A 13,477-nucleotide genomic window follows, 5' to 3' on the forward strand; every position below is an offset into this window, starting at 1 on the left:
AGCATAACAGAAGAAAGTGTTTTATTTGGGCTTACGGTTCCCAAGAGGTAAGTGTCCATGATGGCAGAGCAGAACATGGCAGCTGGAGTTGTGAGTTGAGAGTGTGCATCTTAAACTACAAGCAGTAAAACAGAGAAAAAGAATCAGAAATGGTTCGAGTCTTTTAAACTCTAGAAGCTTGACACCAGTGATACACTTCCTCCGGCAAGGCCATGTCTCCTGATTCATTACATACAGCACCAACAACTGGGGGCCAAATATTCAAACATCTGAATCTATGGGAGACATTTTTATTTAAACCACCAAAGGCATTCGAAAACCTCGATGTTGCCACTGTCACTACTTGCTGTTGTGGTTTTATTCCAGGGCTAGCCCACACTCAACCCCATTCTCTAGCCTTAGCCAACCCAATGAGTTTCTCTGCATATCCTCCACTGTATGGCCTTTACCTGCCTTTCATGTTTCTCTTTCTTGAGCCACTCCAAGACAAGTACTTTCAGATTTACCTTCAGTTCACTTTATTTTACTCAGTATTAATTCAGAACATACCTCTGGAAACAAAAGTTCTAGACAAAAAGAAAGCCTCTTGAGTTAAAAGTATTAGAAATTCAAGACCTCTGGATACACAAGACAGGTGGAACAGAAAATAAATGCCTGGGCTATTTTGAATGGAAATGTTTAGTCTTGGCTTTGATTCTTATATGAAATTGACATTGCAGTGTTTAACATTTTCCAGATTTTGGGTACTTGTAGCTTTAGAACAAAAACATTAGTTTTTATTTGTAATCCCAGAAAGAAAACAAACAAGCAAACTTCCTTCTATTAATTTTTGCAGCAGCCCAATATATGCAACATTTAATCAAGTGCTGATACAGACCCAGGAAATGATAGGGCAGGCTCTTTCCTGATGTTCTTCCTTGCCTTCAAGAAGTCTTGCCCTGCCCTCCGTCCATGAGGCAGCCTAGAAGCTCCCATCCATATGTATCAACATGATGTTCTGTGCACCAAATTCATCTGCAGAAAGGAGTAATAACTAGTCCTACCTCATGGGGTAGTTATAATAATTAACTGAGTTAGCATGGGTAAATCCCTTGCTTCGAACCTGCTAGACTTGCTATTATTACTTGCAGCCCTTGGTGGTAAGGCGTCTATCAGCAAGGACTATGATCACACAGAAGCACCATGGAATGTTCAGATATGGAGACTGCACATTAACTTTATCACCCACTGCCCCACCCCGGCCAGGTGTGATGTTTTCTCAACAGACAGGTAAACTCTTTCTATTGAAAGTGTATGCTTTGTGAAGTGGCATCTCTGGTACTCCTTGAGTCCATTCAGACAGACCTTCCTGGCTTCCATTCTCTAGGACTGGGAATGCAAATGGATTGCATCAACAAGGCTAGCCTATCTGTCTTTCGTTGCTGGTGATTCTGTGCACTTATTCTTCCAGTTAATATTTATTGTGGGCCTACTGTGATTCAGACAACATGCTACAGACATAGTAACAATCAAGAAACACCAGGCTCAGCCCTGGGGAGTTTGTCCTCTAGGGGAGTATGGATAGAATCCAATAGAAAAGAAAGATTCACAGGAGCTGATGTGGGAAGATGGAACGGCAACCAAGACACAGAAGTGAGATGCAATTTCTTCAGAGCTGGCTTTCAAAGACAAGCAAGGTTGTGACCTCAAGGCATGACAGGGATTAAGGGAATGATATGTACATACATATTTATCTAAGAGGTTCCAAGGACATTGCTGTTTGCAATTGTTTCTATTAATTTACTCCTGCAAGGACATACACTACTCTTTTGGCAACCAACATTTTCTTAAATAAGCTCTCTTATAAACAATTATTATAGGAACATTTGGCATAAGCACATGACTGATGTTAGCATTAATCTTCTCCTCATGATTAATAGGCCAGAGTCTTGTTATGCAGGACTTTTCATTCTGGGAAGTGAATTTGAAAGAAACAATAATTTCATTTAGAAAACATTGGCCTTGACTTTTAATCCTCAGGAAAAAACTAACAACTGAAGAAGTCCCAAGCCATAACCTTAGGTCTTTATTGATTGGGCTTCTCTTTCTAAAGCACTTTCCTTCTTCCTGAAGCAGAGGCTCCGGCAGCCACAACTGTCTGTATAGGACAGAAATACAATGTGAGATGTGACCTGCGGACTTAACATGTTCAGGAAGCACTTCTATTTATATTAATAACTTCCTCACTTTGTTTCTTTCTTTTCCTTGCCCCGAAGCATACTGAAATAAGAGTTGTTGGATCATCTCCATGGTTCCTGTCTGTTTCGTTTGAAGATGGAAAGACAACTATCTAGTGGTGGCTTTACAATACTCTTGGGACCACAGTATCACAATCTCTGCAAAGTCCATTCAGACAAGCAGCCTTCCCTGAGCTGGCCTAAAACCCCCAAGTGAGCCACTTGTCACTTGTCTCCTTCCAGACGCCTTGTTCTACCCCCAGGCATCTAAGAACTTGGAGTGTGTTCTGATAGACCCCCAGGCATCTCCCAACCCCACCCTTCTTCCCACTCTCCCACCTCTTTCCACTCCACATCCTCTTTCCACTCTTATCCAAAGCAGTAGTTTCCATCCCTGCTGTTTTCTCAAATCTGAATCCACGTGCTACCTTCGTGGCTTTAGGTTGGTTTAGAATCTATATGCATTGGGAAATTCTGTACCTATCAAAAGATCGGAGAGGGGTTGGAGAGATGGCTGAGTGACTGAGAGCAGGTTGCTGCTCTCATAGAGGACCTGAGTTCAGTCCAACATCTCTATCAGGTAGCTCACAACTGACTGTAACTCCACCCCTAAGATATCCATCAGCATCTTCTGGAATCCATGGTCACCTGCATTCCCACAAGCACAAACCCATACGCAAACATACACATATAATTAAAAATAAATATTTTTTAAAGACCATGAAAATAAATGCCCCATAGGAGATAGAATGACCCATAGGGATATTTTCAGTATGAAAACTAAATTTAATATGGTATGTAATATTTCACTTTAAAAAACTTCTGCATGATACATAGTGATAAATGTTCAAAAATACTTTCCATTTTTACTATTAACCTCATTTCTTTCTTCCCTCTGACTTATCCTCTCTTCTCCATTCCCTTCCTCTCTTCTTCATCCTCTCTCTCTTTTGCTGCATTCCTCCCAGCTCCTTCACTCACCCACATCTCCTTTGCCTCTCTCCCCATCCTTACCCAGACTCTTCCTCCCTACCCTCCCTACCCTCCCTACCCTCCCTACCCTCCCTACCCTCCCTACCCTCCCTACCCTCCCTGCAGCTGCTCCAGCATCGAGCCCGTGGGAGTTTGCTCCCACATTTGGTCACTGTTCCTACCAGAGCCAGCATCTGACAGATGGAGCCAATGCCAACCAGGTACTTGACTTTAGGGTACTTCTAGATCTTGAATGTACATTTGTCCAGCCACTAGCCAAACATTTTTGAAGACTGTAAGAGATCCAAAGTCCCTGAGGACTAGGAAAAGATAAATGTCCTACTGACCATCTTTGCTAAAAGGAGAAAAAGATTGACTGTAGACAAGTTAAGCTGTTCTTTTAATATCTGGGCAACTCTCCACCGCATTCTCTCATGGTCTTCATGTACCAGGCCTCAGCACAACCCAAGTCCCTCCCATCCATTTTTTGCTCCTCATTTCTTTCCCAGTCTGGATTTGGCACCACACCCTGACACTCACTTTCTCTCCCCTGTGCTGGTCTCTGAGCTCATACAGAGTACAGACTGGCTCTCAGTCCCATACCTCATAACAACTCCATGACACAGGGCCAAAAACAGAGGATTTAGATTCAGACAGAAGCAGGACTCACTTCTCTGCTGGCGGCCACTTTGCTTTTGTGATTTTATGAGGTTTGTACTTTCTCTGTGTCCATTTGCCAGTTCACCAATTTAACAAATATCCATTGAACACTCACTGTTTTTCAGGTACTGAAGAGGAGTTCAGGATGGAGACGTGAAACCTTTACCCACAAACAGCTTAGAATATGAGTGACTACTAACAACTGAAATCAAAAGAAAACATATGAAACCGAAGAGACAATGAGTCCTGTGAATAGGACACTCAGGAGCTCAGGTGAGTGACAGTAAGCTGAAGAAGTCAGAACAATCACGCATGTCCACACAGGGATGGCTTTAACTGTATTTCTCACCCTTAGTGCCTCTGCCATGGTAGGACCAGTATTACTTGGTGTTGGGATGGGCTGTCCTGTGCATTGTATGTTCAACAGCATCCCTGGTCTCTGCCCCCACCCAACCCCACTGTGACAACCCAAACATCCACAAATACTGTTAATGTGCTCTGGAAGAGCGGGTAAGGGGGCAGGATCACCCCAGTTGAGAACTGTTGCTTCAGAGTTGACATGCTTGAGGCTGTGTCTCTGCTCTGCCCCTTTACTTCCGGTGGTGATTTTTATTAGGAAACCGCAGTTCCTGAGCTTCTGCTTCCTCCTGGGTACAGAGAGAGATCATCAGCAACATCTTATGGTGTCTTTACAAGGAAGGAATAGATAAGAAAATAACCAGACCATAGCAACCATTGTCACCAATCCGTCTTGCCAAAAAGCTACTGGCTCATTGGGGACAGGAAAGACCTGTCACGTAGACACCTCTTGCAGCCCTCACCAAAGACTCCTTCAAATTTGTTTATCCTCTGAAGTCAAAGGAAAAGAGAAAATCTAAGAAATCTCTATCACGTATTAACCAAAGGAGACAAGAGTTACCAAATGAATGGCTGTTGACTCTGACTTGGTCCCAAAGTCTTCTAGTCCAGTCAAAGTTACCATCTGATTACAAGCTTTTGATGGAGAAAGAGACAGCCTTTCACTGCAAGCTCGGAGAAGCGTAGGAAAGTTCATCTCCCCCACAGGGAGTGGCTGATGAAAGATGATATTGCCTTCGTCTTCCTCTTCAACTCTGAACAATTGAAGGGGCCTTTCCTTTTCCTGTTTGGCTTGTTTGAAGCCCCCAATTCTCGTTGGCAATCAGATCTTACCTCCCTGTTGCCTTTGAGGCCCAGCCAATGACTGAAGGACATTCCTTTTCAACCGTCTGCTGGAGGGGGTGGGGGGAAGCGGGGAGAAAGCTGGTACACTTTGCCTCCGTGGTGCTTCCTAAGCCTCATAGAGGAATAGATTTTATACCTGGACCTGAATGGCAGTGTCATCAGCCCATGATTTGTCTTTCTCCCTGTCCATCTCTACCTCATCCCTCTTAAGGTCTTAAAGATCTGATAGTCCCAGACTAACTTATCTTTATAGAGCTCTGAGTAATTCCTCCCTGGAATAGATTTTTTTAAAAAATCCAGAAGGGTATCTACCATGTTAGTTTCATTTCCTAAAAAAATCATTTCCAGTACCTTCTCAGACCTTATTTTCCCTGTTTCTGGAATACTTGCTTGATTTTCCCCTCTGCTTCCAGATCCTGTGTTGAGTATTTTTGGCCAGAGTAAGATAAGTTTTGATTTAATACAAATTTAAAAAAAATAGTATTTCCTGAGAAATTGCATGCAAGTATGAAATTCTAGTCTAGGTACCTTGAAGGATACGACACAAAACAAGGCACACATGTCTGGGAGTGCCTGTATCACTTACACAAAAGCATCCATTTAAATGTGTATTGGAGGTGGACATGTACCAGACGTACAGGTGCTAGGACAGCCACCTGCCAGTCATCTGCCACATACAAGGCTCTTACTAGATACTCTAGGTGCAACAGTGAACAGACCATAATCCTGTGCACACACTGAGGCCAAGTGCAGACAGGAGAGTTCTGTCCACAGAAGACTTGATGTCATTTGACAAGGTAGAAAGAGTGTTCTGCTGATGCAGTGGGGGAGTATCTGCCCCTCCTGGAGCAACTGGGCATGGCTAACATGTCAAGACTGTAGCCAGTGGTGGAGGAAGAGCGAACACATATGACCCTAAGAATGACTGGGCCACACTGACCCTCTACAGTGACAGTAAGGTCCCGCCAGGTTGTCTGAGAGCCCATCAGGCTTGCTATGTGTTCTTACTCCTTCCTGTCCTGCATCCTTTTCCTTTTATAAGTATTGAGCACTAAAAACATCCTACAGCCCCAGCCCCATTTCTGTGTCTGCTTCTAATCCTGCCTACACCAGCATTGGAGACCAACCTGCAGGCCTGACTATGTTCCAACATGTTTCAATCATTTCCCTTCACAATACGACCATTCCTGAGGTAGTGTGTCCAGATTCTAGCAATCTTCAGTACCATACAGGCTTCCCACATGGTAGACTGAACAGTCCAAAGAGAACTGGATAAAACCAATTCTGTTTTTCTTCCCTCCATCCCCAGATCATTGTGGCCCAGCCATTTCTAATGTCATATGCCCCAGGCACTGCAGGGATTCAGGGAACATCAGGCAGATCTCTACAGCTGTGTAGACATGGTGGAGCCAGCAGCTCGGTAGGTCCTCTGTGTCCACCGTGCAGGCTCTTCAGAGAGAGACTTTCTACAGCTTGCAGATGTTTCTACATGGAAGAAACTCACCAGGATGCATTAGGGAAGTACTTGATGTCTTTCTCTCAATAGTCCTCCTCAGAGGAGAAAGAGACCTTATTGATTGGTCAGCTTAGGAGAGGAGGTTCCAGCCTTACCTTCTCTTCTCCAAGGATGGGCTACCAGAACAAAGGAGGCCACTTCCTGGCTTATGTTCATCAGAGCTATGCTGACCAGTTCTGACCTCCTCTGATGTTTTTGCCTTCCAGAAGTGGATTAGAAGCATTTGCAAGCCATTTGGCTCCACACTAGGCAGCTTTAATCAGTAATTATTCGGACATGTTGACCTTCAACTGACTCCTCTCGCTCCTGTTAGTGCTAAATTTGGACAAGGAGAAGGGATGTTACATCTCAGATCCTCTGAAGTACTTTAATAGCCTTAACAGTCCTTAACATACCAACTTCTCTACTCAAAACATTAGAAATTACTGTTAAATAAATAACTGGTCCAGGAAAGGCATATTGCTTTGCCTAAAAGACATAACCCCACTAACAGGAACTATATCTATATAATTTTATACAGTATTGTTTTTACTCAAACTCACACTTAGACAATATGCAAAAGCCTTAGGCATGAATCTGTGGACAGAATTATTGAATGACTGCTTTAAATCTTAGGAAAGACTATGGCCACAGTGGTGAGCCACAGTGGTTTTGTGCAAGGGAGAAGCCAGTGAACTTAACCTCAGAACATCTTACATCAGGAACTTAGCCCAACATTTGGCGCATGAGGGCTGTAAGACTTCTACAAACATTAACAAGACTCTCTCTCTTACGTCAGTTAAGTTGAAAGTTAACAGTGCTGGGGCACTGTAGCTGAAGGAATCCCAGAGCTTGTCACTGGCCCAGTGTACCAATAAGCTGTCTCAATGACCCCATTTAACTCTCTGAGCTTCAGTATTCCCATCTGTCAAATGACTCTAGCACCAGGCCTGCTGTCCAGAGAAGCCTTAGGAGGCCTGTTGTAGCTTGCTTTCTACTGGTGTGGTAAAGACTGTGACCAAAAGTGACTTGGGAGGGAACAGAGTTAATTGCACTGTACAGTTTACAATCCACCTTAAGAGAAGTAGGGGTGGGAACTCAAGATAGGAACATGGGGGTAGGAACTGAAGATGAGGCCATGGCAGAGTGTTGCCTACTGACTGCCTCCCCCCTCCCCTTGCACACATGACCACCTGCCAGGGGCAGCACCCACTCACAGTGATCTGGGTCATCCCACATCAATCATTAATCAAGAAAATACCTCCACAAACTTGCCTATAAGCATCTGGTATAAGCAAATCCTCAGGCAATGTTTTATTGTCCTGCTTGACTTTAGCTTGCATCAAGTTGGCAGTAAAGCTAGCCAGCACATGAACTAAGCATGTTATTTCCCATATCACTTATAGGGATCATGTCCTGGAAGTGGGCTAAGCGTTTTTCATCGTTTTTATACTTCATCTTTCATCTGGGGGTGCTACTGAGTATCCACGTTTAAGGATCAGGAGCCTGAGATTCAGAGAGCTTAGGTAGTGTCCCCAGGTTTCTACAGCTGGTAAAGGTGAGATTGAGCTTCAATGCAGATATCAACCCAACCCACCTACCTCGTGTTTTAACTGTTTTTCTGTCTTAAAGTGATGTCCTAGAGAGGAAAGGATACTGAACTTTAAATGCATCCCTAGCTCTGCTCTCAGATAAGTTATGAATACACATACAAGATCAAACACCACTCAAAAGTAGCTATGCTCTAGGTCTACGACGTTATACATGTTGAAGGAGAATTAAATTGTCAGTTAACTGGCCTTAAGATAGGGAAAGTTGCTTGGATTATCTGTGTGGCTTTTTGTAATCACAGGAACCCTCCAAATTGGAAGAAGGAGCTATAAAAGGAGGGATAGGATACAAGGATTCTGCTATGCTGCTGGCTTCAAAGACAGAAATGCAGCCTTGAGCCTGGAATACTGTAGCCTCTAGAAAGAAATTCAGTTCCAAAATCTTGATGTTAGTCTATTGAGATCTATGACCTACAAAGATGCAACATGTTCATGCCTTTACAAGCCATTAGTTGTCACTAATATGTTACATCAGCAACAGCAGACTAATACACCAGGCACATGGGCTAAAAATTTATTCCTGTGGGTTTTTTTACTTCTATAATAATATATAATTCTTTCTAATGCATTGGATGGTGCAGAGAAATAAATGACAAACTATTTGCCCTGAAATATAACTAGGCGCATAGCCAGATTCTCCATGCATGCCCTATCTTGAGCAGAGCTGTTTCAGTTACCCACAGCTCCAGCCAACAGTCCCTTCTTCCCATCTCCTCTTCCCAGTGGTTTGGAGCCAAAAGCAGACTGTAGTGCTTTGAGCCCAATGGCTCAATCTCTGTAAAGCTGCCTTTCAATGCTGCTTGGCAAACATTGCTCCAAAGCACCCGTTTATTTTAAAACAATAAGAAATTGGAAAAACATAGGAAGCACAGATAGCAAGTCCTAGAGTTTCACCTTCCTCTCCTTCATCTCCTTCTTTCTTCCTCCTCATCATCCCCAACTGCTACCTCACACGCTCTCACTGCATTATAAAACTTCTTGAATCAGAACCTTCCCCAAACACACAAACCTCTGCTGTGTGAATAGTGGCCACACATCACATTTGGGGAGCCATGGAGCCATAAAGGACTATAAAGGACACTGAGGATCAGCAAAGAGACCACGACCTGGAATCAAGTTGTTTGGGTATTTCCCAACTAAGGGGCGAAAGGCATTATATAATCCTTTTGCTTTTCTTTTTCCCCAACTACGTCTTAAGATAGACACCTGGTGCTCCGTGGCGTGCATAGAGTTTCTGAGCAGAGCAGCACAGGAGATATGAGAGCAACTCAGGCGGGAAAGAAATGGGCTTGAAGGTCTTGGCAGGGTAGTTGCTATAGCCTTTGGCACCAGACATGACGGCTAACTAGCACTTGGGTCTCTCATATGGCTCCTCTACTTTGGCCATAAATATAGCCCTCTTTGTCACTCCTTACTTTGAATTTTTCTCTATATGACTTTTTGCTTCAGAAGATTTAAAAAAAAAAAAACTTTATTTTTATTTTATGTATATGAGTACACCATTGCTCTCTTCAGACACACCAGAAGAGGGCATCAGATCCCATTACAGATGGTTGTGAGCCACCATGTGGTTGCTGGGAATTGGACTCAGGACCTCTGGAAGAGCAGTCGGTGCTCTTAACCACTGAGCCATCTCTCCAGCCTCAGGAGATTTTTTTAAAATTACTTTTCCAGTGGCTAAGAGTGATTTAAAGTCTGGATGTAGATTAGACTTCTAGTCTGGATGTCTGGTACTCATCCTTCTCCTCCCTCCTTTCTGTCTGGGTATATCAGAGGATCACACATCCCTAGGCCTTCTGCTCCATGCACTGCCTTGAATCGGGTGGCTCCTTGAATAGCTCTGATGAGTACGCTGTGGGAAGAACTAATGTGTGTCCCTTCTGAAGGCAGAGAACCAGCACTTCTTCCAACACGGAGACAATCCAAGTGGTGATGCTCAAGAATTCCCCTTGAGCCTGCATCACTGCGCCATGAGAAGAGCTACCCATGAGCTGTTTTCTGACAGTGATTTCCAGACCAGCAGCAGGAGCCTCACCGGGGATTCGATCTCTGTTTTTCCCCCAGACCCACAGAGTCAGAAGCTGCAGAGGTGAGGTCTAGCACCCTCTGTATGAAGGAGACCTCCAGGGGATTCAAATAAAAGGGAAGTTTGGCAAGCAATGTCTTAGACTTTCTAAAGCCTATAGGGTTAGATTGACTTCAACACACTTGGCATGGGCAAGAAAAAGTAGGGAGGTTTTATTGAGCTGCTGAAATCACAGCCTCTCTGAGGTGTTACATGCTTGCAAATGCAAGATGAGTGTAGCTTGTCAAAACTGGAAGATAACTATAAGTATGAAATACAGTACAAAAGCAATCACAATGAATTCGCCTAAGCATTATCACCTGCTGGAAGCTTCCAGCATAGGGTCTGCTCCAAGTTTAATAAAAGGGAAGGTGAGCATGTTCTAAAGAATGTTTAAAAGTATTAGCATCAAACTGATTTTATTTTTTGGCTTGATGAAGAACTGGCTTAAATTTGTGGCTGCAACAGAAAGCTTGCCATGTCATTCCCTGAAGCCACCCCACACACCTTTGTGGGGAACACTGATCTTATAGACCCTTTCTTCTGTAATAGAGGAAACCTTTGGCCCTGAAATACGTGTGCCTTTGCCTAAGGCTTCTTGCTGTCTTCATTCACTTCCTACTGCTACAACCGAATAATACAGAGTGGGTAATCTATAAAGGATAGAGACTGGTGTTTATCTATTTTGAGATTTGTTTTGGGTTTAGCTCGTAGTTCTGGAGTTTGGAGTCCAAGAGCACAAGGCCAACATCTGCTCAGCATCTTCTGAGTCCTAGCGTGACACACATCGCCACGCTAGCAAACACACTAGCCTCAGTCTCTCTTCTCCCTACAGAGCCGTGAATGCAACCCAGAGTTAACACCTTCATGGGTTTATCTGATCCCAATCCCTCCCAAAGCCACCATTTCCAAATACCATACTCATGCTGACCTGGATGTCAAGTTTACATAGGCATTGTAAACTGTGTTGGTCATAAGTAAATTGAATTGAACCCCCCTAGCCCAGGTCCCCCACATCCTGTAGTTCTAGGTATTTTTCATGCCTTCTTCATGTCTTTGAGAAGTCTCCAACTTTTCAGGAACCATGCAGCATAGATCTACAACTCAGCTCATGGTCTTCCTCCCCAGATCCTCCCCAGATAGCCTGAAATGGAAGGGGCTAAAGAATGGCCAAATGTACTAGAGTTGGGTTTGTTTTATTTTTCCTTGTAATATTCTTTTAATTTAATGAATCCAAGTATGACTAGTTTAGCCATGTGCCTTTTTCTGGTTCTACTTTTCCTTTTTGCCTTTTTTTTTTTTTTTTTAATTCCAAACAACAAGTTCTCATCCCGGCTCCCAACTCCTCCCAGACCCACTTTCCTTCCCCCTTCCTCAACTTTGTGTCCTGTTTTCTTTCTTTCCACCCGTCAATATACCCATCATCTGTGCTCCCAACTGCCAATGGCTCCTCTGCTAGGGGTGGGACTTCCTGTCCACCTCCTCTCTCCATCCTGGGCTTTGATTTGGCTTGAGCTTGCCTGGGACTTGTGAATGCTATTATAACTACTGTGAGTTTATATGGGCGGACACAACGAATTAATGAAATGAAGAATTGGTTCTTTAAAAAGATTAACAGGACCAACAAATCTCTGGCCAAATTAACCAGAGAAAGAGAGAGGAGCCAAGTTAATAAAATCAGAGATGAGAAGGGAGACATTACAATAGACACTGAAGAAATTCGAACAGTAAACTGGAGAAATCTAAAATAAACAGATAAATTTCTAGATGCATATGGCTTACCAAAGCTAAATCATGATAAAATAAATATTCTAAATAAATTCATATTATCCAACAAGTTAAAAATGGTCGTTTTAAATCTCCCAATTTAAAAGCGCCCAGGGCTAGATGAATTCATTCCAGAATTTGACCAGACCTTCTAAAAAGAACAAACACCAATATTCTTGTACGTATTCAGTAAAATGGAGAGAATACTGCCAGATCTGAGGTTCTATGATCCAAACCCTAAAGCACTGCAAGGACAGGAAAGGAGAAACGGATGAGCCAATCTCCTTTTCTCCCAGACCTTCCTTCTGTGGTCCTAGCTGCCAGTGCAGACCCCTTCCTTCTGGGCCTTGTTCACACAGGTTTGTCCTGGGTCCTCCAGATGATCAGGTACTTGCCCTGTATGTCAGAGTCTATAGATTGCATCATTTTTGTGCAGAATTTCAATCTCTCAATGAGCACACCTGTAATTGACTTAACCAATTGAAGTAGACTGGGCCCTGACTGGTAACCAATGCGTATTGCTGAGTTACTTCTTATGGCAAGCAATTAAAAGTATCCTAAGTAGCATTTCAGCTCTTTGTCACCATGACAAAACATCTGACACAATCTACTTAAAAAGAGGAAAGATTATGAGGACTCATGGTTTCAGAGGCTTCCACTCATCGTTGCTTAGCCCGGCTACTTTGGGTCAGCAGGAGCGCAGGATGTCAGGGTGAGGAGGTTTGTTCACATCATGGAGGCTGGAAAGCAAAAGGAGAGAGTTGACAAGCATGCAAGATCTTCCCCTAGAGCACACCACTCGTGACTCAAGTTCCTCTTACTAGGCCACCTTCTAGGATTCCCACCACCCTCTTAAGGAACAACCCTTCAAAACACAGATTCTTCAAAAACATTCAGGATCCAAACTACGGCAACTGTTCCAGAAACTAATCAGAAAGCCATGCTGCAATTTTAAAAATTAATGTAAGTCCCTATACACTAACATGGAAGCTACTTGAAGGAAAGAAAGTCACTGAGCAAATACTACTAAAAAGTTGAGCTTGTATTTATTAACAAAATCTGTGAATTTTCTAGATGTATATACATTAGCTATGTTTATAATAACCATACATGGGAGCATACACCTATTATCCCAGGACTGTGGAAGCAGGAGGATCAGAATTTCAAGGCCAGGGTTTGCCACTCAGTGAGTTAAGGTTAACCTGGGCTACATAAAACCCCATCTTAAAAAAGAATTTAATGTATGAGTATGTAATTAACAAAAAGATTTATAGTAAGTCATACATTATTAACTCTGAGGAGCAGAATTAGAAATGGAATCGGGGGAGACTACAGTAAAAGGAAACTTTAAATTTCCCACATTATCCCAAGGAAATGTACATGGCTTAGATGATAAAAATTAATTCCACCATACAGTCAAATAACAACTAAAGAAAATAAGCCTAGAAAGTCTATTGAGACTGTCCTTTAAAGCATCAAAACTTCCAGG

The 13,477-nt window shown here is 43.1% G+C and overlaps 1 long non-coding RNA gene across 1 annotated transcript; it reads left to right on the forward strand.

Annotated features, from left to right (window-relative positions):
- Nucleotides 1–3,276: 3,276 nt before the first annotated feature.
- LOC143434291 (uncharacterized) lies at nt 3,277–10,648 on the forward strand. Its single transcript, XR_013103661.1, has 3 exons — nt 3,277–3,409; nt 3,974–4,121; nt 10,043–10,648. It is a non-coding gene; the product is annotated as an uncharacterized LOC143434291 (long non-coding RNA).
- The last annotated feature ends 2,829 nt before the right edge of the window (nt 10,649–13,477 follow it).

This window comes from Arvicanthis niloticus, chromosome 14 (assembly GCF_011762505.2).
Source record: "Arvicanthis niloticus isolate mArvNil1 chromosome 14, mArvNil1.pat.X, whole genome shotgun sequence".
NCBI classification, from domain to species: domain Eukaryota; kingdom Metazoa; phylum Chordata; class Mammalia; order Rodentia; family Muridae; genus Arvicanthis; species Arvicanthis niloticus.